Raw genomic sequence first — 27,718 nt, 5'->3', positions numbered from 1 at the left:
ATGCAAAAGACACCAAAATTGTTAAAAATGTATAGCATGGAAAACTCAGAAGAACTTGAGTCTCACTGCTAACATCACTTTCCATTGTAAGCAGATGCTGCTGTCACACTGATTTAACCACATTAATAATTAACTTTAAAAAAGATGTCACAGCAACTCTGTAAATGTCATTTATGAACAAGGACACATACAATTTCTAGGTGGGTCTCATTTGAAATCAGGTGGTCATCCCACAACCTTCTGGTAGGTTCAAACTGGATCAGTTCATTTTAATTTAATAGACTGAACCAATTCCTTGCTTGATGAAGTACCATTGTTGTGTGAATATATTATAATTGTTTTTCAACGCCCTTCAACGCATACAGTGCACCAGCGAGCCTGAGTCAACCCAACTTTACTGGACAGGACACATTATTATACATCACTGTTTCTGATACCATATAAAAAAAATCTGGCCAGGGTTTAATTGCACCACTACAGTGTCTGTTGTATATCATTTTCCCCCTTTTTTTTGTTACATTAGTATTGGTAGTACATCGCTCAAAGCATCAACAAAATCTGAAGAGCCATTTATTAGGTGAGCTGGAAGACCCGGTTCTGTAAAAACAAAAACGGATCCCATCACTAATAGATAACTCTCCGTGTATACGTTTTCCCCATAGTTTATCCGTGTTTTAAACATTTCAAATTGTGTATGCTGTATAACAATTTTTGTATGTGAACAAATGTTTTAAATGACTAGATTTTTTGTTCTATGCAGGGGGCACACCACTATACACTCCCTATATTGTATTTGAGCTACGACTGATCAACTTGATTAACATTGCCGACCGAAATTACAAAACATTGTATACAACTGGAATCGAACCCAAGTAGTGGAATTGAGAGTGCTCATACTTATCTACTAGACCACCGATGACATACAACAAGGAATTATACCTTATCTCATTATAACATTTCTTACGGTTACTCAAGACTAATTTGCCCAATCCATTCTGTTTAACAGTTTCTCCACTTCTTCACCTGTACGTCAATAAACCTCTCAGTTTGTATAGTTTTTTTGTTGAAAGACTTTAATTTTTCTCCATTCTCCAGGATTCTTTGGAGAATACTTGCATAGTGCATTCTGATAAACTAGACAGTCTCCACTTCTTCTGCTTGGTAAATGACAAATAGTTGTGTGCAAAGTGCTGGTGTTAAAAGGGGCACAACAGTGTCCTTTATTAACCATTTTGGCTTGGTGCAGAGTTTTTTAGAGACACAATTTAATGTGTCATCAATTTTTAAAATAATAAATATCTTAAGATCAAAGTCAAACTTTATACAACATGTTTACTTATTATTGCACGCAATTGATACCCATTAACAAAATATCCATTGCACCCGATTTAAAGACTATCTGGAAATAAATTACGTACAAATGGATGATAACGATAACTATTTAATGACAATTTACAGCAAAATAAAATAAAATGCAAGCCCTCAAAATGCCCACATGCAATATGCCTCAAGATAAATAGCACTCTGCTGCTGACTATGCATTTATTCCTTATTTGAAAGCCATTGATATGCCGCCCCTTTTGCCAATTACGACACCGTGCAAATGTAATGCTTTGCACCTGAATCTGTCTGAGTGATATGTATGTATTTGATGGTATTTATATACTAAATACAAAAGTGCTTTTATACCTGCACGGATGAGTAAGGCTGGTCAATGTCAGTTAAATCTCACAGCGTGTTTTTAATGGTGTTCCTTGTTTTTTTCCAATATGGAGTGCTGCAATATGTATTACTTATTAAAACAGAGCTCGAGATGCTCTGCCTTTTATGCCGTCTCATTGCGAAGACATTTTATACTGCAGTAATCGAGCTTGCCTTTTGACTGACAAAGGGAAAATAATATGCAATTTTCTCTGAGTTCCCAGGTGTCTCGATAAAATAGCCTTCAACATGTTTCTATCGAAACATACAAAGAGGAGGAAATGAATACATGCGTAATAACTACTTGTTCCACTAGTGGAAATTGCTCAGATTTGAATGAGGTGTCCATATGGAAGAATATGGCTTGCGTTATTTGATGATCAGGGCGAAGGTTAATAGAGTGAGCATCAGCGCAATCTTGCCAACAAAGCCACTGCCTCATTGAAATAGTGTCCCATGCAATGCTATGGTCGAACCGAATATGACATGTAGCTTTCTGTGCTAAAAGATGGTTTTCTGTTTCAAAAAAAAACAAGGTTCTGTATTTACCAGACTATAAGGAGCATCTTAAAACCCCAATTTGGCTAGAAATGTAAATGGGCACCTTATGACTTAGTGCCCCAGTCTTACACATCGTGGAATTTGCCAGAGAAGATTCAAAATGCATAAATTAAATAATTATAGGTCTGTGTAACCACACAAGGTTTTACGGTAATAAAGTATTGAAGCGATGATTGTGCAATGATCAATCAAATCGATTAAAACCTGCTGACCTAAATTGCGAAACATTGTGCACAACAGGAATCAAACCCGAGTAGTGGCTGTTAGAGTGTCAACAATTTACCACTAGACCACCAGTGATACGGGTGACATACGACAAGGCATTAGACCTGATCCCATTATCACACTATTTTTCCAGTGCAAGGAACACTGATTTGCATAGTCAATTCTGATAGGCTAAGCCAGGGTTCTCCAACGTGGTGCTCGCGGGAACCAGACTGTTAACCCGCACAAAGAAAGTCAGTGTTGTGATATCGTAAATAAAAACAATGGGAAAATGGGGTAAGCTCTAATGTCATTTGTAGTTTGTGGTGGTCTGGTAGTAATGTGACTGTGGTGTTGTCGCGATATTGCAATATTGATCAGTGGCACACACTACTAATGCCTCACGTTAATGCATTAATCAGGGGTCATCAGTAATTGATTTTTGGAAAAAAAAATAAATATTTAAGTGCAAAAAAATTAATGTTAATTTTTTCGCGGCAAGGCCAATTAATGGGTATTTATTGGATTTCTAGCCATTAATTGGTAATTTAATGGTATACTAGCCGGTGACGACAGGAAATTTTCTATCGATCCAGGATTGGATGACTCCTGCTTCTTTGCATCACTTTCTTTCTTCAAGTGCTGACTTTTAATGTGGCTTTCCAAATTGCTCCAACCGGTGTTGCGCCGTTGGATGCGCTCGGCGCCACATGAGCAGCGCCATTTGCCGTTGACGACATCAATCTGCGTGAAGTACTCTCTAACCATTTTTTCCTTCGGTCCCATAACCGTGCGAAGATTACAATCAATACAGCGTAGTAGTAGTGGTGTACAACGTGTGCGTATGTGCATCCACGACGTACGTGCTTGAGGCAAAACGTGAGCCAATCAACAAGCCCGATTTTGTCCCGACCAATAAAAAGCTGCTTTGCAACCACACTACGTACGTACAGCTACCGTGTTTCCCCGAATATAAGGCCGGCCTTACTTCAAAATCATCGTCAAAAATTGAGGTTTTAAAATAAAAATATGTGCGAAAGTAATACATTTTCGCTAAAAATTTCTTAGAAAAGCATTGCCGTTGTTAAATAACGTTGATATCTACGGTTTTCATAGGTAATATGAGCCCGAATATTTTCGCAATTAATGGGTCGCAATAATTGCTAATTATTTAAATTTTGCAATAAATGGATTTATGAGTTTAAGCAACCATTCCATTAATTTTTCGCAATTAATGGCATTAATTTTTCACCAATCATTTATTGCTGACCCCTGGCATTAATATATACCTGTATATATACTTGTACACACGGAAGCTTTCACTGTTGTATTTATTTCATTTGCCTTATGTGTGAAAAATATTAGACAAAAAAGTTTTTCTGGGGGGGGAACTTCTAGTGTGGAAAATACTATAAAACATTTCTCCTCAATCTTTAACCCTGAATTTTCTTGGATCAATCCTGACTGATTTACGAAGCTTGCTGTGTTGCGTACCATGCACCCAATGTCAATACAAAGGAAGTTATTTTTATGTTGGTTGGGTTTTGTTTGGTTTGAGCATATGTACAAGACCCTATTGGTCTAGCCTCCAGCAGCTTTATTGGATACTTAATCACAATGTGATTTGGCAACTGAATTTCATTTTCTCACCTTTAGTTTTAATTAATTAAGACTGGTGGTGATTATGGGTACCATCAATCACTGTTGAACTGATTTTAAAATCTGCTGGTTCCTATTGGTCCTAAGTGAAAAGTGATAGGTAAGGTCACCAGAGCCACTGGAGTGATGTTGCACACTGTACATCAAAAAGTAATTTTGAGAAGTTTTAACCTGTTAGAAGAATGTGATCTAGATAGTGGGTCTCATCAGTTTCAGAAGTATTCCCCACCAATGAATGAGACTGTGGTGGCCTGCCAGAAATGGACCAAGCCCTGAAGTGTTTAATTTTGGAAGAGCTATGGACATCTTCTTTACAAAGCCAAGAAAAATTAAATGTTCAATGGCAGGGTGCAAAGTGTGTCAATTGTGAATGAATGATTAGTGGACTGAATGAGTGTGTGAATTAATTAATGACTTTGTGTCATGGCTTTTTGACTTAAAAATAAATTTGAAAATATTCCTGATAGGCCTTTGTGTGCTCTTAAGGATGATACCAACCTGTTATATTCATATACAGCAATTTATATTACATTCAGTGGTCTCAAAATACCCCAAAGAGATACACCAGGCTTGAAATGTCAGAGATCTTCCCACCACAGTCTCCTAAAATCCTATGGCAAATACTGTTCAGTGACAAAACGTGTTAACTAGCAACAAGTATGATTAAGAATCTCATTCTAAGCCATCTAGTGCGCTGAATGCAAGAACAATTGGTGAGGTATTGTGTTATAATTATGTATTTGCAACAAGACTGAATATCAATGTTGTTTAAAATATGTTGGTACAGGTAAAAGTTATTTCTTTTTGTACAGAAATATTGTTAAAAATGTCAGTACATTGTTCACTTTCACAATACCTATCAAGTTATTGATTTCCAAAATGCCACCAAGCATCACTTTAAAAGCATTTTCCAATTATTTTCGCCAACAAGACTTCGCCTCCCAAAATCTATCCCAAGACCAAAAGGTATTGGCCACAGCGCGAAAAGCCAATTTGTGAACACCTGAACCAGAAATTGATAAGTTCAATGCTGAAAATAGTCTCAGTTGTACAAAAAAGCAAGCACTGTAGGGAAAACATGAAGAAAATAATAATAAATTAAATAGGACAATTACTGAATGGAAATTAATGAGCCACATTGAAGTATTTCAGAAGCACTCAAACTAAGATTATAACAGATCAGTAGATTAGAATACAGTAGCAGATTATAGCACAACAGAAAAGCACTTCTAAAATAATTTTCCTTACGGCCCTAATATAGTTAGTACCTGCAGCATAGGGAATTCAGAGATTTTAATACCATTCACATAAACTCAGTGTTCTCGTTTGCCCACGTCCCTGCGTCCTAGATGCATCATTTTTGCTGGGGACGCATTGTGTCAAATTAACGTGCGTCCCTGGGACGCAACTTTTTTGACACCAAATTATCATTATTACCCGATTACTTTTTTTTTTTACAAAGATTTACCGCACTCCAAACTTTTTGTCAGGCAGATTGTTGTTTTGGTCTAGCGCCGATCTCGGCAAACGAGATGTCGTTGCTTCGAGATGACGTCATTGTTTTGGTGGTTGTTGAAACTGTTGGTATTAGGTGCAAATCAACAAAAAAATGGTAATTTCTTCAGTGTTGGTAATACAGTGGAATCTCGGTTTTCGAATGCCTCTCAGTTCGAACAAATCGGAGTCCGACCAAAAATTTCGAGAAATTCTTGCTTCGCTGTTCAGTCAAAAAATCGGAGTTCGAATGCCGGTAATGCGTGAGTGCGTACGCTAGGGTGCGATGCTGAGCGGCGTACGGGTGTAGATCGCTCTTTTCGTGACCAACTGTTATCGCGTGCTGACGTGCTTTGTTTTGCTTTCGCTTTTAATATAGGTGTACGAAGTGTTTTAGCCCCAAATTATGCCTCCGAAGAAAGTCAGTGCAAGCAGCAAAGTTGCTACAGGTGAAAAAAGAATAGTGCGTACAACTATTGCATTTAAGTGTCATTAGATCGGTATTTTAAGAGAAAAGAACATCCTTCCAAACAATAATTTTCCTTCCTCCTCCATCCCTCTCCCCACCGTCCACCTGCGCCTTCTGCTGACCACCACAAAGGTAAGAAATCCTATTCATAATTCTTTTCTTTATCCCTTTTTTTTATTTTTACACGTTCATGTTAGCGTAATCTTTCGTACGGAAGATTACAATAACGCGAACGTACGATTAGCCTGGGTTAGCTTTATTTTTACGTTAAACATTCAGGGTGTTGGAACGGAGCCCAACATTCAGGGTGTTGGAACGGAGCCCCCTTTCCAATGAACCACTCACCACTTGTTGTGGAGACCCAGGTGATAAATGACTTGTAAACGACCTGATTTTTTTATTTTTACGCGTTCATGTTAGCGTAATCTTTCGTACAGAAGATTACGATAACGCGAACGTACGATTAGCCTGGGTTAGCTTTATGTTTACGTTAAACATTCAAGGTAAACATTCAGTGTGTTGGAACGGATTGAAACGATTTACATTATTTTTAATGGGAAAAATGATTTCGGTGATCGAACAAATCGGTTTTAGAACAGGGTTCTGGAACGGATTATGGTCGAGAACCGAGGTTCCACTGTAAGTCGAAACATAATACAGAAAGTGGTTACAACGGCACGAAAAAACGGCGGAGAAATCCTTCAGATGACTGCGAAGGCAAGGAAAACACGTGTTCTGAAGCGAACGATTTGACAAAAGATAAACAAAAGAATACTCCTAGCAAGAAAAGGACTTTTCTGCCAAAATGGACTCAATTATATTCCTGGTAACGCTATGATGAGGATGATAATGGAGGCTACATGTTCTGTGATGCGTGCACCCAGCGTGACAAAAAAACTGGATTGCACAAATCATTTCGCATTACGAACTTTCAGAAAAGCACATTGGATCGGCACAACGACAATGAAAACAGCAAATTAGCTATGGAAATTTCGTTGCTGCAATGAGAAGGCATTACAACTGTGGCGGGACAGCAAACCACGATGAATATATAAACTGAAAAATCTGAAGTGGTAAAAACTGCATGAATATATAGACAAATATTTCAGCAATATTATTTTGTATAATGTACAATATTTTTGTAAACTGAAAAATCTGAAGTGATAACTGCTTTGTATTACCAATTAAGTGTGATGATTAAAACTGAATGAATATATATATATATATATATATATATATATATATATATATATATATATATATATATATATATTATATATATATATTTGTTTATTTATATATTTGTCGCCGATTTACAGTTTCAACCTCGATGACACTAAATTTTGGGGACCCATAGATCTCTGTTGGGATCCATAGATTTTTGAGCATGCGAGTCCTCGGGACCCATCGCTTTTCAGAGGTAAAATGAACACTGTAAACTATTGTCATCTTTATGTTTATTTTTTTCACATTCAACACAATGGTGATGCCTTCTTCTTACAAACTATATTATTAAGGTGCAATTATAGTTGTGGGCCTGTAAAACCCACCAATGAAAATCACTGAAATGCTTGTGGTTGTAAAAAATGCGTGAAAATCACTGTCTTGTGCATGGAACTACAAACAGCGTGAACTGTGTCTTCAAAACAAATAAACACACGTGACCATTAACTCATGTTCACAAACTCACTCCACGCAGTACCAAACAACAGTCTGTCAAACAGAATGCCAAGACTTGTTTGGGTTTCTAAATTATTAACTGTGGCATAGACAAACAGTTCTACATGCATGATCCAACGACTGCCACTACTTATCCGCTCTTCTTCTGGCATAGAGTGCTAAGAATACACCGCAGAAAATAATGGACTATTTAATCAATCAGATACAGAAAACGACAGTTAGGAACATTAAAAGAGAAAAGTCTTAAAGGGGATACAAAACCTCGAGTGGTTGTTGCAGTACAAAACAGTAGCCTTACGGAAGCTACCCATGTTGTGTTTGTTTATCACTTGGAGCGTGATTTTCAGCTCAATTAGACACACCTCCAGGCCAGTTATATGATCTCTTCTATGTGACCACATTGTGTGCCTGTGCAAAACGAGCTCGCAAATCCAAACTCATGCCTGTGCACTTCATAGAAAAGGTTTGGGGGTCTGAATGCTGAACCAACAAGAGAAAAAGGATGGTGAAAAGCAGGGATCCAAATACGGTTCTTAACATTTGTTTGAATTAAAATGACCTGTCGTCGGATTTTACACCACATTTCTTTGGCAAATAGAAAAGCTGGATTTTAAAACACGAGATTTTGAATTGGATGAAAATAAATGCATTGTGGGAAGTAATTTTGTCATCATGAAAGATATAAATACATGGCCGTGCGTATTCAACAATAATATGCTTCGTGTGACCTAAAAAAAAAGTGAAACAAAGTATGCTACAGCTTTTCAATCACCTTCTGTTTTTTCATTTATCTAACATGTATATGTGTTATAGTAACTAAAAATAGTGTGACAATGAAATAAGACCTATTGCCTTTTCTCACATACCCCATTTCCCTAGGGGCCTTGTGGTTAGGATTTGGTGCTCTTCCTGCTGGTCAGCAATAAGTATTGACTGATCAGTAATTACACAAATATGATAATACACCTGCATGCATTTACAATTTTTTCCATACTTAGACACACCAGGTTATAAGGCGCGCGTGGAAATTAGAGGTCGACACATTATTGGGTGGGCCGATTATCGGCACCGATAATTGGGAATTTGGCGGATATCGGTATATTATTAGAACGATTAAGCAGATTATTAAACACAACACCAAGCAACAGCCGATCCAAACTTTTGTTTTACTCTCCTGCCTTTTGTTTCATATGCTACCCGCCCCACGCCTTCTGATTGGATAAGCAATAAGGGGCGGAGCCACTGAAGCAGGAAGCCCACTGCGCAGTCATAGACTGGAGCGAGAGATGGGGCTGTCACTAATATTTTTTAAATATCCGAATATTTTTCAGATTCGCATTTAGGGTCTTTTTTTTCTCTCCACCACCCTTTGTGATTAACCTAGACGGAAATGTCCCCTAAACGCGAACTCCGATTTTCTTATTATCCTCAGCACTGCTCTTCCGATAGAATGAGTGTCTTATTCGTCTGTATAGTGTGTTTTTCAAGAAATATTGCTTATTCTCAGTAGGGTCGCGGGGGTGCTGGAGCCCATCCCAGCTATCTCAGGGCAGTGGACAGGGGACACCCTGAAGTGGTTGCCAGCCAGTCGCAGGGCACACAGGGACAGACAATTCGCTTGCTCGTTCACACCTAGGGACAATTTGGACTGGCCAATTAACCTAAGATGCATATTTTTGGAATGTGGGAGGAAACCTTAGTGCTCGGAGGAAACCCACGCAAGCACAAGGAGACATGCAAACTCCACACAGGAGGTTCGATCTCATGACCTCAGAACTGTGCCGCACAAGCGCTAACCACTGTCCCGCTGCCCCATATTGATTAATGTGATCAAAATAAAAAAGCGATCGTAGTCAATAAAATGAGTTTTTTAAGACATATTCCTGCGAATGTCACCAACACTTGAGTTGACCCGATGTAGGTAAGTGCGATAATATTTACAACGTCAACTAGTTGTACACAAGTTGGCTTTATATAGCGTGCTATGGTGGCCTTATTGTAATGCATGTTTATAGTGTACTATGGTAGCCTTACGGTAAAGCATGGTTATTGTGCGTAGTTGTTTACTGACCAGATAACCATTGTGAATGAGATCCCGGTTTTATTGGATTTCCCTGTGTAAATAAATGTTTGAATTTAATTTCAAATCTGTCTTTCTACTGTTTACAAAGCCAGACACACATAATGTGTTGTGTGGCTTTGGTAGACTACAGATGGAATACCACACTTATTCGTCATGTTGGTGCTGTTACAATTCTTATTTATTTACTGTAAAATGTTTCAAGCACTATTAAAGTTTTAAGTGAATTTAGAACAAATAGTCTTTGTGTCTTTTTGCATTATTAAAAATGTCTTACGCCAATTTCTAAGCTTTTAGAACAACTGAATATTGGCTCCAAATGTCGGTTATCTGATTCTTCTTAATACTAATAATCTGTATCGTTATCAGCCCTGAATAACCTTTATCGGTTGATTCTTAGTTCAATTTTCTGGCCAATTTGGTTTTTTGGGTGCGCTTTATCGTCAAAAAAATACGTTAAGTATTCCACACTCTCGCATCAGGGGCTCAAACTTAACAGTGGAGAAGGCTGTCCAGAGTCGAGTCCTAATTGGTGATAGATAGATAGATAGATAGATAGATAGATAGATAGATAGATAGATAGATAGATAGATAGATAGATAGATAGATAGATACTTTATTCATCCCCGTAGGGAAATTCACACTTCCAGCAGTCTACCCTGTTGTTTATTAACAGATGAACATGATGCCCGAGGGGTGCTTGTAGCGAAGTGGATGACGTCACGCCAGTCCAAAAATTCGACATCCCTGCGGCAGATGGAGAACTTCTCTTTGCGAAAATCCTGGGACACACCACCTCGGCACCTCCCCCCGGCTTTCGTGTCTCTGTTTAGCGGCGTTGAAGCCGGATTGCTCCGGGTGGCTACACGTTAGCGTCCGGAATGCTAAACGTGAGCCACGTTTCCGCAAAACACAGCAACTGCGCTCCCTGTGCGCTTCGATGTTTTCCAAAAGCACTCGATGATCTTATTTGGTCGTGAGTTCGCATTTACCATGATTATGGACGGTACCGAAGACTTATAACGCCGCTAGCCGCTTCGCCAGCTCCGGCTTTTCCTCCACGATAGGCCCCTTCATCACGCCGGCACGAGAATTCCTCAGGGCAAGGAGTTGATATTCCTTGAATACACGCATTTCTTGTGCGTTAAAACCCATGTCCATAGGATAGAAGTAACCCATAGTGTAGTTGTCAAAACCTGAAGAAAAAACACCGAAGATAGGAGCAAACAATAAAACAACAGGGCAGCTGCTGGAAAAGGCAGCCGCTCGTGGCAGTTTTGTGACTTCCTTTTTTGTTACTTTGGTCCTTGCATATGCTTTTTCATTCTGGTCTTCTTTTCTGGTTTGGACATTGACAGAATTTATTTCGCGTGGACACGACATTTGTTTCCTTACCCCTGTTTGTTTGTTACTTTGTTCCTGGTTTGGTAATAAATATCATTCTTATTTTAAGTACCTCTGCCTTAGTTTCTGCATTCCCTCTCTTACACCTAGCTGCTAAACCTTTTTCTATGTATGCAGAAATGAGTAAATAAGAAGCAGACACTTGCCTTTGTGTTGGCTGAAATTATTGAGGAGCCGCATGATAGAAGATAAAGAGGTTTGCAGAATTTATGTGCGTTGTTAAGCGACAATGGTCCGTAATGGTAGTCTTTAACTGCGTACTGTATGTATAATTAATTTGAGTCTGATAACAATCACAGTTTCATTTTATGATTTGGCTTTTGGTCAAGTAAGCCATTGGGCCAATGTGTACTCAATAATCTGCCACAAAATTAGTCTAATACAATAAAATGTTATATCTGCAATTAAAGACAGTGTTCATACAGTGCAAATACTGGAAAAGAGTTGTAAATTAGACATGCGTAAAATTTGAATTACACAAAAAAAAAAAATATGATAGTTCAGGAGGCGTTGTTTATCTTTATGGCTAAGCACCTGCTACATATTTGAGTGCCTTTTTCCTAGAACACTGGTCAAACACATGGCCCGCGAGCCGAATGTGACCCACTAAAGCATTCTGTGGCCAAAGAGACAATGCTGAGAGAGGCACAAGAGAAAAAGGAGAGGCCTTGTATCAAACAATGAATTTCAGTTTCAAATATGTTCACTGGATGCTGCCAAAGGGCGCCACTCGCAAAACATCCTCTGTAGCTGTACATATAGACTAATTTAATCAACCAGTAAACATTGAAGAAAGCCATTCCATGGTTACTTAAAATAAAAGCCATGGGTGCGCCATTTACAGTACAAAAAAATACAACATTCAAAAAATAGCACATGGGTGTCTTTTAAGAAGTTTAAAAAGCTTTAGCTCTTTTCTACAATTCATTTGAAATCTAAGAGCGGACTTTCAATATTCAGATAAAATAAAATTCTTAATAAAACAAATGTAACACTTTGATAAGATTAAATTAATCATCAGATATTGAAGGAACGCAACACTTTTAAAATGGTGCATCCCATTAACACAGCATGAAAGGCAGCTTAGAAACGATCAACAATTGTAATAAACAGTATACAGCTTATTACTGTTTTGTTGGCAATCGATAGCCGCCTAGCCTGGCATTAGCGCTTGTTTTGTTATGTCCCTTGGTTCATACCTGTTTGGTTTCGCATGTGTCGCCATTGCTGTTTTTTGTTGTTGGTTCCCGGTTAGCCTGGCCGCTCACTGTGTTTTTTTTTTATCGGCCCGCCTTGCATATTTTAGCCGAGTCTGCTACTGAATTTCGTTGATCGGTCTCGGTTAGCCATTCAGTTGGAGGGTCTCTGTTGGCTTTTATGACAGTTATCCCGTTTTTGGCTGCTCGCCCTTTGTTGAACTATTACTGCATCTACCTGCGACAAAATGCCTAGGCATTCTCCACAAAAACTACCAAAACTTGGCTTTTAACACTCATAACCTCTTCAACTAATTAACACATAAACCCATATGGCGACTGGCTTACATGCATGGCAGTGTTTCTGACATGATGTAAATAAATGGAATATTTACTAATAAAATATGTATGTATTTTATGCAAAAAAACATGTACAATTTCCTCACACATTGCATGTTTTAGAATAAGGTAATACCTTTTGGAGAAAATGATCCTTTTTTTAAGGATTCAAAAAAAATATTTTTGTTCGTCGTTGATAAAAAAAACCACACCACATTTCCAGTCACCTACAATGTGTACAGCAAACAGTGTTTTGGGGAAGACAAGCAGGTTCTTTGTGATGCAGGGCAACCTCACAAAAGGGTCAAAAATGGTCTATACCCCAATGAAAATGACAAAGACACACAATAATGCTGCACTGCCAATGCCAACATTCAACAGCATTCCAGCAGTTGTCGAGAACAATAGTGGGACCTTGCACAAAACACACACTCTCGCTACCCAACGGCTCAGACGGTAGGGAAGGAGCAGCATCCAGCAATACATAACAGGGCAAGCTCCCCCCCTCCTCAGCCTTTATGGAAAGGGGATCCAGAGAAACCCCCAACTCACCTTCTTTCCAACACACTCAGATTGAGGTGGAGGGGGGGTGCTTTAAGAAGAGTGCTGGCATTTGGCACGAACAGACGCTCACAAAGCCCCCGGGACCCCAGATATGAAGGAGAAAAGTGGGGGAGGGTGGAGGCCTGAACAGAGAGGAGGGGTTGTGCTAATGCCATTTCTAAGAAGGCAGCCTGTGGAGCGAAGTGCTAGGGGAGAATGAGAACAAAACGAGCAGAGGGACAGCCTCCCTCTCCTTCTCTGTGTGGAGGTCACTGAGCTTGGCAAGGAGGTCAGCCACTGCAGCAAGGGACTCGCTCGCACCACCACTCCTCAAAATGTGGATGTACTGTATGCCTACAGCGATTGTTGAAACACACTAAATCCAAGATGTTCAACAGAAGGAAAAGGCGGACATGTCTGTAATTTGCAGACACTTATTGCTCATTCGGTCACACGCTAATAGCATGGCTGTAAAACTAATTGAGACAGTGTTGGGACTAACGCGATACAAAGGAACACGTTAGAAAGGAACGCCTTCCAGAAACGCAATTACCGTATTTTCCAGACTATTTGGTGCACCCAAAACCCCTGAATTGGCCAAAAATTTTAACGTGTGTCACCATATTTGAGCAATTATTGAACAGTCGATAAATTTTAGCGCTGACGACACAATTGCATAACAACAGTGGCGACGGGAATCTGACCAACTAGCAATGGTAAGAGCACCGAGTCGAAACCAACAGGCCACTAGCGACATGGATGGTTGTTCACAATTCCATAACATTGGATGCAACAGGAATCGAATCCGGATCACAGCGGGGAGAGGTCCAGACTCGGGAACTAATGGCTCGCGGGCCAGATATGGCTTCTTTGATGAATACACCTGGCTTGAAGATAAAATTAAGCTTTTGTAAATCCTCTCTGTATTGTTACAACTTTTAAGTGCACAAAGCCTATTTTGGTACATCCTTAGCCAAATTCCAGCTGAAAATCAAACAATTCGGTCAAGTATGTACAGGGCACAGTCTCAACTATAGTTTACAGTCAGTGTGTCACACTAACAGACCCCGTTTTGGCTGTACCTCGAAAAAAAAACCTTTATATGGAAGCTGATTGAACAACATATGTTTACTGTTAAGAGACTTCATGATGAAATTGCACTGAAACAACTGCAAACACCCAAAAATGCCCGACAAGGGGGTGAGCGGTAGGAGTCGTCGGAGCTATGCGCACTTCTTTCTCTCGCCTAGCATCGTCTGTGACGGAGGTAAAAATGGGTCAGCATCCTTCTAATTTTCAGTATTTTGTAACATTCTTAACAAAAAGATTTGCTCACATCTTGTTTTCAAACCATTATTTAGGACAATGCCCTGCGACTGGCTGGCAACCGATTGAGGGTGTCCCCTGCCACTGCCCGAATATAGCTGGGATGGGCTCCAGCACCCCCGCGACCCTACTGAGGATAAGCGATGCAGATAATGGATGGATGGATGGATATTTAGGACAAAAATGGCAGTCAAAATAAGCCTCAACACTCTCAATTAACTGCAGGAGGGAGACAAAGTGGTATATTAGTATTGATATGGGACAGATACTTTGACATTCTTCTTATTTCGTGAATATTATCAAATCATCAAACGTCACACAATGAAATTGATGCGTTAAAAAAATAATGTTTGTCCGAGAGCGGTACAATACACAATACAATCATTTATTTCATCGGTCCCCGAACTTTTCTGCACCATGGACCGGTATAATGTCTGACAATATTCTTGCAGCCCAGCCCAATTATGATATTAACAATTTGGTACCATGATTAAATAAAGTGTGATGATGAGGTAAAACTGAATGCCTTTTCATGTGTCATCTGTATCCTTAGTGGTCTATTTCCGGGATTGATTCCTGTTTCATCCAATATTATGCAATAGTGAACAATGATTTGTTCCAACTGTTTAATCAATGCACAAATACATACGATTTTAATCTTTGGGGAAAACTAGCCCTTATGATGATGCTGCTGGTGATGATGATGATGATGATGATGATGATGATGATGCTAATGAAGATACTGTGTATCAACAGAGGCATTGTAAATATGTATATTCGAGAGGTGTTTGTAAAGACTCAGAAGAGCTAACTTTGGGACACAATTATGAATGAAGTCAAAGGGGTAGGATTTAATAAGCATATGCCTTTTCCTACTCCCTTTTGGACATGTACGTTAGCATTGTTTGTGTGTTTTACTTTCTTTTTTTAATTTGTTTTTTTGTTTTTGTCATGTTCGACATAAAAGTTTCAAACATTTATACTGTAGTTTTATTTCCATGCGCATTATAGTCCAGTGCACCTTCTATGCATATGGGAAAAACATCACCAAAGCCTTTTTTGGAGGAGTGCGCCTTATAGTGTGGAAAACACGGTACTATTTTCAGTAATGAGTACTGCAACACGTTATTAATAACATTTTGTAGCTTTACTTTGGTTACTTCATGGTGCAAATTCTGCGATGTTATGCAATTATTAATATATCAGGATCATGAATTATAGTGTCCTCGGATTACTGAATACACCGTTTAGGCTGTCACCTACAACCCTCGATCTGCCAGAAACTCTACGAAGGGCAGGCATGTTTATACTTACTCACAGGATTCAGGAACAGTTATGTTGTCGCCATCTCAAGCACGAGTATGAGAGTGCTAAATATTTGCTCATGAAGATATTTTGTCTACTGTATATACTAGCCTCTAAGCTGAATGTACAACTATAGAATACTGTAATCAGGGGTGCACTTATTTGGGCATATTTGGCTGGGTGACACCACACCAGTAGCGAATGGTAAGCAGCGTGTGAGGAACGGGGGCGCGACTAATGCAGGAACAACAAACCAACGCGAAAACAATGGCAAATGTGAGCAGAGGATTTACTTTAAAAAATTGTTGAATTTAGGTCTTTTTATTTATCAAATTATTTTTGCAATACACCATTCCTGGAGAATAAAAGCGACATGGAGATTGCTCAGAAATCAAGAAGGAAATACTTCAGTGTTTCGAAAACAAAAACCAAAATGGATATGGTGTTTCTCAACTGTTAGTTTGCAAGCTCCCAAGATTGCACAAGCCAAGAAATATGAAGGCTCCATCACTTCCACTTGTTTGTGTACACTTTATTTTGTATTATGTGGGTAGTTTTAATCATATATAGGAGGTTAGCTCAATGCGAGTATATGGTAATTTTCAAAGTTACGCACTCCTTTTTGGTGGCAGTATTTAGAGGAATAACCCAAATAATTTATAAATAAAGAAATTGGTAACTTTAGGTAATTACTTTTTTAAGTAACAGGTTACACACTGGTTATATGTGTTAATGTATGCTTGAGACTGCATTCCCAACCAAAAACATTATTGAGATTGGCATTAAGAAAATACCATAATTATTGTTGTGGCTGAATCTCTGTGTATTCAGCAGGTGATTCAGTTACTATGTGGTTGCCTGTTCAATTTCAGTTCCCCCCTTTGTTGGGTCCGTCTGTGGTCAAGGCACTTCAAGCACATAGCCTACTTGGTAGCAGTGCTTCTGTCGGTCTGCCTTAGGGCAGCTGCGCCTACTTAGGTAGCCACCAAAGTATGTGTGCGTTAACAAAAACATATTCATTGTAAAATGGCATTGAAAATTCAAAAAGAAAAAACATAGTTCGACTCACATTATAGTACTATTATTTTATTTTAATAGCCTTAATTTGTTTTGAATGAATGAATGGCCTTTGTTGTCATCATACAGTAGAACAGAATAGGGGATTAGCTCAAAATAATGACGATTTATTTTCTCTGAATTTCTAGATTTCGAGTGTTTTCTTATTTGCATGGACAGGTCTGATAAGATTAAGGTCTTATGGGTGACAAGGGTGCTTTCCCAAATTGTGTGTACTCACTGAATGGGTCGCCACTCAATTTTGGACTACATATACAGTATAAAGATACTGCGCAGGATTTTCAAACTCTGGAAGAGGACCCGAAACAGAGGGTAATAAAAACACCACTCGACCAGGGATGAGCAGTTTTTTCTATATATAAACATACACAAGTAATCCGTTTGCTATACTGCGTACATGGAGTTTCCCTTATTCGGGATAATTTCATACAAAATATTTTAACGCACCGTACTCCGGATCACGCACTAAAAAGCCTCATGTGGATGGTTGATTTCTCCAGGACATTTACGTTCTATATTATGCCCCATGGTCAAAATGCTATAAACCATATACAATGGATGCAACAGTTGTATTCACCCATATGGAGTGTAAGTCAATGCTTCTGGCAAGCCACACCTAGTAAATAGAGGGGGTGCAGCAAGGGAGTCCATTTTTGGAGTGAGAGAAAACACGCATGGAAATTCATTGATTTTGGCAATAAAAATAAAAGTAAAATTATTTTTGCAATACTCCATGCCTGGGGGGGAAAAAAACGGCTTGGAAAGTACCCAAAAATGGAGAAGAAGATCTTAAAATTGTTTGAAGCCCAGAGACTACATGAATATGGAGTGTGTTGGTTAAGTGTTCGTTTGCAAGCTCTCAAAATTATTAAAGTCAAGAAATATGAAGGGTTCATTGTTTCCACAGGTTGGTGTACACTTCTATTTAGGTTATTATGTGACTATTTTAAAGCAGTTTTAGGGAGTCAGCTTCCCAATGACTAAATATGGTCATTTGTAACTAGATAGTTACTTTTGGTGTTAAGCGCTACTTTCTGGTGTCAATACTCTGAGGGTAATGGAGTGATTTTTTAACTAAGGTATCTAAAAGCATTTCAGCAAATAATAAAGCCAAATTCCTTTTAAACTATAATGCATTGTATTTATTATATTGTCTAGTTCTGCCATACTTAACATATTGTGCAGAAGTCTGGGGCAATAATTAAAAAAGTTCACTACAGCCCCTTTTTACCCTCCAAAAATGTGCAATTAGAACCATACACAGGGTAGTATATCGGGATCATACTAATATTTTATTCCTGCAGTCCAAATTATTAAAATTGGATGATTTAGTACATTTGTTCACTTCATAACTGCTATTTAAGGTCAACAAAAACAGAGTGCCAGAAAACATCCCAAAAATTATTCACTCGGAAAGAGTGAAGTCATAACTTAAGGGGCTGTAATAAATTCAAAATCCAAAAAGTGAGGACCACCAGGAAAAGTATGTGTGTGTGTGTGTGTGTGTGTGTGTGTAGTCAAAATTTGGAACAATTTACAAGATAAGATCAAACAATGTCCAACTATTCACGTGTTCAAATTCAAATACAAAAAAACATTACTGGCAGAATACAGAGATGAAGAAAATGGGATATGAGTGATACGGTAGATTGGAAATACTGCGTTTATAACTATGGTTAACTTTGTTGTTATTGTTGCTATTATTATATCATAACTGTTATTATTAATATTATTGCTATTGTTGTTATAATCATTGGTATCGCAGTGATGTTTGGTGACTAGTGGCATTATGATGTTGAGGGATGGGTACTACGATGATTAGTGTATAAAATATGTTACTATTGTTATTATTATAATTATTGATATCTGACCTATGTAATATGTATATTCGTGAGATTGTGTTATGTTTAGACACAAAAGAGGGGCTATCTGTAAAATGTAATTAATGGGGAAGGAGAAGGAGTAGGGGAAATAAGAGTCTGCTTCTTACTACCCCTTTTCGAACATGTTATGTTACATTATTTTTGTCGTTGAGTCATTGTTTTTATCCTGTTTTTATCTTATAATGTTCGATGTTTTCATTCATTCAAAAAAATGAAGTAACTAGTGACTGTTATAATTACTGTTTTTCAGTAACAAACTCAAGGCTATTTAGCAGTATGAGAAACACTTGGAGGCTCTCTTCTAAGTTATGCACTGAAAATATCAAGCAGACTAGGACAGCAAGATGGTCTACTGTCGGGCCAGTGCAAAGATATTTTAAGTGAGAGCGGTGATAAAGTAGGTGCAAGGATAAACGGTGATGGGGTGGAAGAGGAGGAGGCGATTGGGGACTGAAATGAGAAGGTGCTGCAAACACAAGCCCACCGAGCAGCAATACAGCTGCGCGCTTGTTTGGCAGACAGCCAGTTGAAAGATGAGAAGATGACACTAAACACACATATGTATATACGGAGTGTTTGTGTGTGTACGTGCAAACGTCCATATGATGATTTTTGTAATTTGAGAAGCCAGGCAGTAAAATAAATAACCGCTTTGGAGAAATCAAAGCTTGGTCCCATGCATCCTGATGGGTTTTGCAGAAACTAGACTGTAAATATTGCCGACCTGCCGCAGCAGTCCTCTTATGACTGCTGGTAACCTTCACAATGGAGATCCAACTGGGACAAGTCACACCGGCCCTTCTAAATGCATCCGCATGCTTGCCTGCAGATCAAATCAATTTTGCAAAAAACAGGAGTTGGCCCATTTTGTTAATTTAAATGAATGCACCACAAGATATGGAACATCCATCCACTCAGTTTTTTAAACAAATGCAACCCATTCAAATACATGCATATTTGGGTATGCAGCACACACCTGCACCCTAGTGAAGCTGTGCACTCCTGCACGTTTTCTTAATAGTAAGTAACATTCCACAGGGAATGGATTACCCCAAAAAACTGCCACAAAATCCTAACACGGTCCTGTGGTCTGGATGGCGCCCGTACTCGGACAGTCCCATGCGACGGAGACCAAAAGCCTCGTGCTCAGCCTTCCAATCATCAGAAATCACTCTCCATCCATTCTTTCCTCCACCCTGCTATTCAGGACATGGGGACCAAAATTAGAGGTGCACAGCAAACATTTGAAAGGACATTCCAAAACAAAAAATTTAAAATATAATAATAATGATAATACAATAAAAAATCGCATCACCGGTAGCAGAAACCCGCGATGCTCGTCATTCATTCCCTCCCCGCGTCCGCGTGCATGTTTGGAACTTGACGTGAACCATGAAATAAATGCAGCTCAGTGCATGGGACTTACCTGTGCATGAGGGGAAAGGTTGCAAGGGGAAAGTCCGTCTTGCGTAAGAGTAGCATCCGCAGCGGCACAAGTGATATGCAAAACGAGCTTTTCTCTTACTGTGTGGTTGCTCTGCAGCCAGCTTTCTCCTCCGCTGCTGCCGCGTGCACGTGACGGTCGAAGGCGCCTTGTTGCGCGCACCAGTGCGCGGGCACAGCGCGCCCTAGCGAGAAGACAGCAGACTGGCTTTACTTCCACGATAAATAATAAATTAAGTTTGTTCAAATAATGAGGACAAAAATACAACGAGTGCTTTACTGTAAAAATCAATAAGGCATAGTTACTTGTTACTTTATTTAAAAAGTCATTTTTACCCCTTGATTACTGACACACAAAAGTAGCGTGTTACTCCAAAAGTAACAATAGAGTTACAAATTACCATAAATACTCACATTGTAGCCGACCCATACAACTGCTTTAAAATAGCAACATAATAAAAGAAACAAGAAAATGTGAAAACCAACGTGGGTAAGTGGTGAAGTGTTCATATTTTTGTCTTGGGCAATCCTGAGAGCTTTAAAACTAACAGTTGAGACATAATAATAATAATAATAATAATAATAATAATTTCCTTTGTATTGTAATTCTTTGTAACAATGTACACAGAACGAAATGTCGATACACCTGACCCGTTGTAGCGAGTCGATGCAGCCGCAGCCAACAGAGGGCGCCGCCATTATACCAATTAGGTATGTCTCGGCCGAGGCGCGAACCAGCGACCTCCCAGTCTCAAAGCGGGCACACTACCATTCCTTATCCTTTGCATTTTTTGTCAGGACCAGAACGGAGACAGGACCCACTGTCGTATCTCACAGTTTTATTGGGAAGAAGAGAAAAGAGTGCACACTCGATCCGGTGATCGCTGGTCGTGGGGAGCAGGTCACTCTGAACGCGGAAGTGGCACTTTCGTGGCGAGCAATGTAGGTGTCTGGAGCTGAAAAAACAGGTCAGTAGCTGGGACAGGAGAGCAAAAAACGTGGCTGGGTTCGCAAACAAGTTGAAAGCCAGGAGAGCAGAGTAGACGCGGTCGAGATAATTAAAAAAAAACGGATCATTATTCAGGAGGGGTGAACAGACGTGATCGAGATCAAAACAGGTCATAATTCGCGACGGAAGAGCAGACGTCGTCTAGATCAAAACAGATCGTAACGGGAGACAAACAGGGGCAAAAAACCAGGACAGGCGAGAAAAAGGTCTGGCCGTGTAAAAACAGAGATTCGCAGACGGACCGACCAAAGGGGACTGAAAGGACACAGTTTAAATACTGACATGGAGCCAATCTGTCAACAAGCTGCAGCTGGCGCCACACGGGCGGGGCCAATTGGGCGCCATGGCAACCGTGACATCTTTTGTCTTCGTCCTATATTTCCTTCTCGATTTCTGTGTAATGTAAAAGACCCTTTTCCTTTGTCTCCATGCATGGTGTGTTGCAAAAATATTTTTACAAATAAGATCAAAATTCAGTACTCTTTTAATAAAAATTCTGTGCTCGTGTTTGCCTCTTGATAGCTTTATTCCTGTACAAGACACACACCCTCCCCACACTGCTTACTATTCGCTACTGGTGGTACACAACCATTTATGTATGCGCATATAAACTGACCCCTGATTTCAGTATTTTATTTTATAGTTTTAAATACGGCTTGGGTAGGGAGAACATCTCCATGAGGAGAAATACATTGTTGATGTAATCTCTTAGGGAACCCACTCAGGGTGGTGCGGAAGTAAAGTGCAGAAACACTGGTTAGTACACTAAACAGGGTTTTTTACTCAGGCAGGGTTCGGTACACAGCAAGTCAGGTAGCCAGGTGGTCCAGGATGCTGGTAAGGGGTCGGAGTTCAAGGGAGTCCAAATAGCAAGGGCGACTCTTCAAGAGTTCCTTAGGCAGCACTTGTGGTGGAGAAAGGCAGGCAAAGGTTTGGTACAATGGATTGACAAAAGATTGCTTGGGAAATGTCACGAAGGCAACAGAATAACACTGAGTCAAGGGTCAGAGTGTTTTCATAATGAAGAGTGAGAGGTGTGATTGGAGGGTAATCATCACAAGTGACATCAGCTGTGAGGAGAAATTAGCACCAGGAAGTTAGTGACCAAATAAGGTTATATTATGAGGATGAGAGAGGGGGTGAGAGAAGGAACATGCTGATAAGCAAGACTCAAGAGTGCAGATAGTGAAGATAACTGTATTCAGTTGTACTTAGGTAATATAAACATGCTCACCCTTCAATAATTGAAGCAGGCTGATTGAGGTTTTTATGTGACAATATGTGTAATGCAGCTGGAGAATATTCAAATTTTATGAGTGACGCAGCAACACTCCATGGAGTAGCGGCAGTATATCTACAAAATTGTAATTATAACTTGTTACAGTACTGTGATGAACCAGAACGGACTCTCGGATCCAATAGCGTTTGTTTCAAAGGAGTTTTGTCGGTCATCAACCTGTTTGGCCGGAATGGCAGCTCCGTGACGGTTAAGTGGAAGTTACAGCTTAGCGGGTAAGTCGATGGCCAGGGCGGGAGAGCAGGTCGAAAAACGTGGGACGGAAACGGGTCAAAAACGGAAGGCAGGCATTAACCAGGCAAGAGGAATCGTAGCTACTTTGTAGTCTGGAGAACACACAGGGATACAAAAAGTACAATCCGACGTTCATCTCTGGACGCAGACCGCTTAAGAGGAGAACGTCAGGACGTGCGCTCCAGTGCGCCAAACGATTGCCCCAGGTGACTTCACTTAGGCAATCACGACAAGTACTCTCGAAAAGTAAAGGCATTCCTAAGTCTGTGAGCATTACTTCACAAAAGTGAATTGGAAATACATTTCCAAAACTTAAGATAAAATCAAGTTACATTATGCTGGTATTTTGATTCCACTTATTATTTTCAAATTTTAATTAACTGGCTAATGAACTCGTCAGCACGGCGGCACAGTGGTTAGGACGTGTGCGTCAGAGTTCTGAGGTCATGAAATCTAACCTTCCAGTGTGGAGTTTGCATGTTCTCCCCGTGCTTGCGTGGTTTTCCTCCGGCCACTCCGGTTTCCTCCCACATCCCAAAAACATAAATGTCATGTTAATTGGCCGGTCCGAATTGTCCCTAGGTGTGAATGAGCGAGTGAGTTATCTGTCTCTGTGTGCCCTGCGAGTGGCTGGCAACCAGTTCTGGGTGTCCCCTGCCCACAGCCCGAAGATAGCTGGAATGGGCTCCAACACCCCGTGACCCTACTGAAGATAAGCGGTGCAGATAATGGATGCATGGATGGCTAATGATTCAATTGTTTGTTTGTACATGATTCAAATTGAATCTTTTCTTCCGGCGCCGTCACGAATGGCAGCCACTCCAGCAGCTCCCGTGTTATTTTCGATTGTTCTCGATTGTTCTCAGCTCAGGGATGCTGCTGGAAATGTGAATTTCCCTTCGGGGATGAACAAAGTATCTATCTATCTATCTATCTATCTAATGTACTGTTGGACAGGCAAGCCTCAGTTGTTTTTATCTTTTACATAATATTACGTTAAGTTTAAAACATTGATCTTTTGTTACATTACTCAAATTGTGTGCATGCATTAAGTTGGTCATACATTACAGTAGAGCACTTAATCACACTTTTTGGGGAAAGTCCAGTGTGGGCGTATCATACAGTTTCATCTGACACATACATTGACTTGTTATTTAGTGCCTCCTAGCGGTAAAAACCAATAAAATGATAATTTTAAAAAATTGATTAAAATATTAAGCAAAAATAATAGAACTTTATTTAAATGTGCATTTTTAAAATACAAGTAGGTTGAGACATTAGCATTTATTTTTCATAACCTAAGCCCCACCTAAAGGGAGCAGACGTAATTATCTGTCATCTTGCTGCTACGTCCTGCTACCCAAAACAAAAAATGAGAAATGTTGCGTTTTGGTCACTTTCATTCTCCATAATTGGTATTCTTCTTTGTGCTTCTTAGCACTCAATTTTGGTTGGACTACCCCATACTGCAATATCTTGTGGTCAGATAATACTCACAGTACCTTTAAAATACATTTGCCAAATAGTTTGAAGAAACATGACCTTTCTGTGGAACTTACAACCCAAGAAAGAGGTCATCCATTCTATTTCATACAATGTAACGAATGTGAACTGACATTTTATAATGCTTGAAAGCAAATGGTCAGACTTACGAATCACGACACAACAAAAGTAAAAAACTGTCGAATTTTTAAATAGCTAAAGTCAAGAAGAAATAAACATCTTTAACACACTTTGCTCAAAGGCAGAAACTCACCGAAAGTTGCATGCAAGCTCCATCCATCTTTTTACTTAATCTCATGCTGACACTAACTAAAACATACTGCAGAGGGAACTCTCGTTTTGCAAGCAACTATTCTTTTGCCTGCACACACTGTAATTTTAGACCAATTTGGAAGTAATATAACTTGGCAATTTCAAGCCCTGATATGTTTATGCGCTGGATCGATTCTCTTGTGTGCTGAGAACGTCTGGAGAATGCGCAGTTTAGAAGTAATAGTCACGGCAAATATAATTTTCATTAGTTCTGAGTTTAGATTCATGCTATTTATCTGCTTGGTGTTTTTTCAGTGAGAGGCAGCATTCTCAGTTTATTGATGTTCAACCAAAGCGTTTTTTTTCTTATATCGATCTAAAGTGGCACAAGAAATTCCAAAAATCTGTCACTCAAACTACCCTCTAAAGGTTTATAAAATGTTCTCATACTAAGTATTTCCTTGTCCTGATGTAGATTTCAGATCAGAAGATGTTCTAATGGTAGTCTGTGGAGCCCTTTGAGTTGTTTTTGTTATTAAAGGCTATGAATGAGGTTAAGCCAAAACAGGATTTAAAAATCAAACAAAACTAAATGCCTGTAGCTGCAAAAAAACAAAAAACAAACAAACAAATAAAAAACCCAATACGCATTCGTGGAAACACGCACCCCTAATCTTTTAATTAAAGAATCAGTATAAATGTATGTGTCCTGCAATTGGCTGGCAACCTGTTCAGGGTGTCCCCTGCCCACTGCCCGATGATTGCTGGGATGGGTTCCAGCACCCCCGCGACCCTACTGAGGATAAGCGGTGCAGCTGATGAGATGAGATGAGTATAAATTTAGGGGGGTGGGGGGGTTCATCTCAAACTAAGCGTTGTAAGAGACAACTGTTATTGACTATGTGTGTTAAGAATTAATATAATTCATGATAACATAAACTATGAACACAATACCAACATACAACTTACAATGCATTTGTTTAAGTCCGATTCATCATCAGATACACCAGAGTTGTTTCCCTCATTGTGCTTTTTTGCGTTTGGTTATATCTTTTAAGGTCGAATTGTTGTTTTCTCCATTCTCTGACATTCATCGCTGGCCCCGTGGCTAAAAATAGTGGAGTAAAAATTTGAGTTATTTTTATAACTTTTTCCGACTGTCTGGCTGATGGTGATATGAAGGAGAAGGACGGATTGAGATGAGTCAGCGGACCAGTGTCCGGACCTGAAACATGTCAACGCCTTCATCGTCCAGCCGGCAGAGATGGGAAGATGCGTCGCCGCTGTTATGGACTTTTTGGACTAGTTTACGGGCTTGAGGCGTCGTTGCTGTCGTGCAATTTCCGGACAAACTTCAAAATGTTACCTAGTGTTCTCTTTTATTGATGTTTACTATGTTTGTGTACTGTAATTCAATGCTAAATCTATTCCACCCTGGTCATTACCACTTGGGAGGCCCCTTCTCAAGGTTTCTTTTTTCCTCACGCTGAGGTTTTGAGTTTTTCTTTGCCCGCATGTTGGCTTGAGATCAGGCGATTGTGTAATTTTAATCATCTGCAGTCCTTTGAGACATTTTTGTGATTAAGGGCTAGACAGATAAATGTGACTTGACTCTTCCCATCCTCACCGCTCACCCTTTAAAATTATTCTGGGTACTTTGCTGGTGTTTTGGGTGCTTACAGTTTGTTTTTTGGGTTTTCATCGTAAAATGTTATACCAGTAACCACAGATTGTTTAATGAGCTTCCATTTAAATAATTATTAAGCGACGTACAGCCAAAACGGCGTCTTTTGATGGGACGCCCTAACTATATACTGTAGTTGAGTCTGTTCACACTGCAGAGCTTAATGCTCAATTGCGATTATTTTGGTGGATTCAGATGTTTTTTTAAGATCCTCACATTTACAACTAAATGTGACTTGTATAACACTTGAATTTTCCTTTGTGAATTCGACACAACTGTCACGCATGCGCACAAAAGGACACGTGAAGTCAAACACAATGCAATCATGTTTGCGGAAATACTCATGGATATTATCACTGGATCGTTGTCCCTCTACATATTAATTAAATCCAAAACCTCACTTTCCCCCATTAAATGCTGTCTGTGTGGTGGTATTTGACTCTAAATATTGTTAACTAGCACTAGAGGATACATCACTACCAGCTCGGTAGCCTAGATGGTAGGGCGCCCGCTCTGAGACTGGGAGGTCGCTGGTTCAAGCCTCGGCCGAGTCATACCTAAGACTTACAACATTGGTACTCATTGCCTCCCTGCTTGGCGCTCAGCATTAAGGGTTGGAATTGGGGGGTTTGGTCACCTAATGACTAAAATGGCTGCGTCCTGTTTGGCTGCGGATCAACTCAACTCGAGCGGCATATTGTGAATCCATGCGAAGTTGGCTGTTTCCTGAGTTACAATAAACAAGCGTCCATCTTCCACGAATGTGTGATTAATTGACACTCCATGTTTTCGTCCGCCGTGGTTGTTGAATTATCCGCTTCTTCCCGTCTGGCTGGGATAGAAAAGTGACGTCTGCTGCCTTTTGATAACATGCAGGTTGCATGAGAGTGTCTCGACCGTTCACACAGCAGTCACATTCCAAAACATTGGATATGTATCGGATTTAGGACCACATATGAAAGTGGCCTGGGTCTGGTGTGAAAAAAGAGGATATGTGAGGCTCAGACGGATTTTAACTGATCGGATTCAGGTTGCGTCCGTGCACAAAGATCAGATTTCCCTGCAGTGTGAACCTAGACATAGGGGCCTCCCGGCTTCGAACGTCCTAAGTCATCGTCACACTTTCCTCAATTAAAAGGATACAGAAGATATTTTCATGGGACCCCTTTAACTCCGAGCAACATGTAATCATAAAAAGAGCAAAATGTGTCTCTGAAGACATAGGTTCTCGACACCTGTCTTGCAGGAACTAGATTTAAAAACATATATTTCTGTCTCTCTTCTTTTACCGTTCACAAGTTGCTGACCTCCGGTCTATACAAATGAATGTGTCTTGACTTAACTTGTACTACAAGTTGACGTATTGACGTACACT

At 39.7% G+C, this 27,718-nt stretch overlaps 1 protein-coding gene across 1 annotated transcript in view; it reads right to left on the bottom strand.

The window, feature by feature from the left end:
• The window catches only part of fat3a (FAT atypical cadherin 3a), a 228,471-nt gene extending 207,997 nt beyond the window's left edge, over positions 1-20,474 (bottom strand). The window contains exon 1 of the mRNA XM_088346268.1: positions 20,348-20,474. The gene's annotated coding sequence lies outside the window, so the exon portion shown is untranslated. The remainder of the gene's footprint in view (positions 1-20,347) is intronic.
• Between the last annotated feature and the right edge of the window lie 7,244 nt (positions 20,475-27,718).

Source organism: Urocampus carinirostris, chromosome 10 (assembly GCF_059441175.1).
Source record: "Urocampus carinirostris isolate Australia breed hairy pipefish chromosome 10, RoL_Ucar_1.0, whole genome shotgun sequence".
Classification (NCBI taxonomy): domain Eukaryota; kingdom Metazoa; phylum Chordata; class Actinopteri; order Syngnathiformes; family Syngnathidae; genus Urocampus; species Urocampus carinirostris.
Note: the sequence above shows the minus strand (reverse complement) of the source record. Positions and strands in the feature narration are given on the sequence as shown.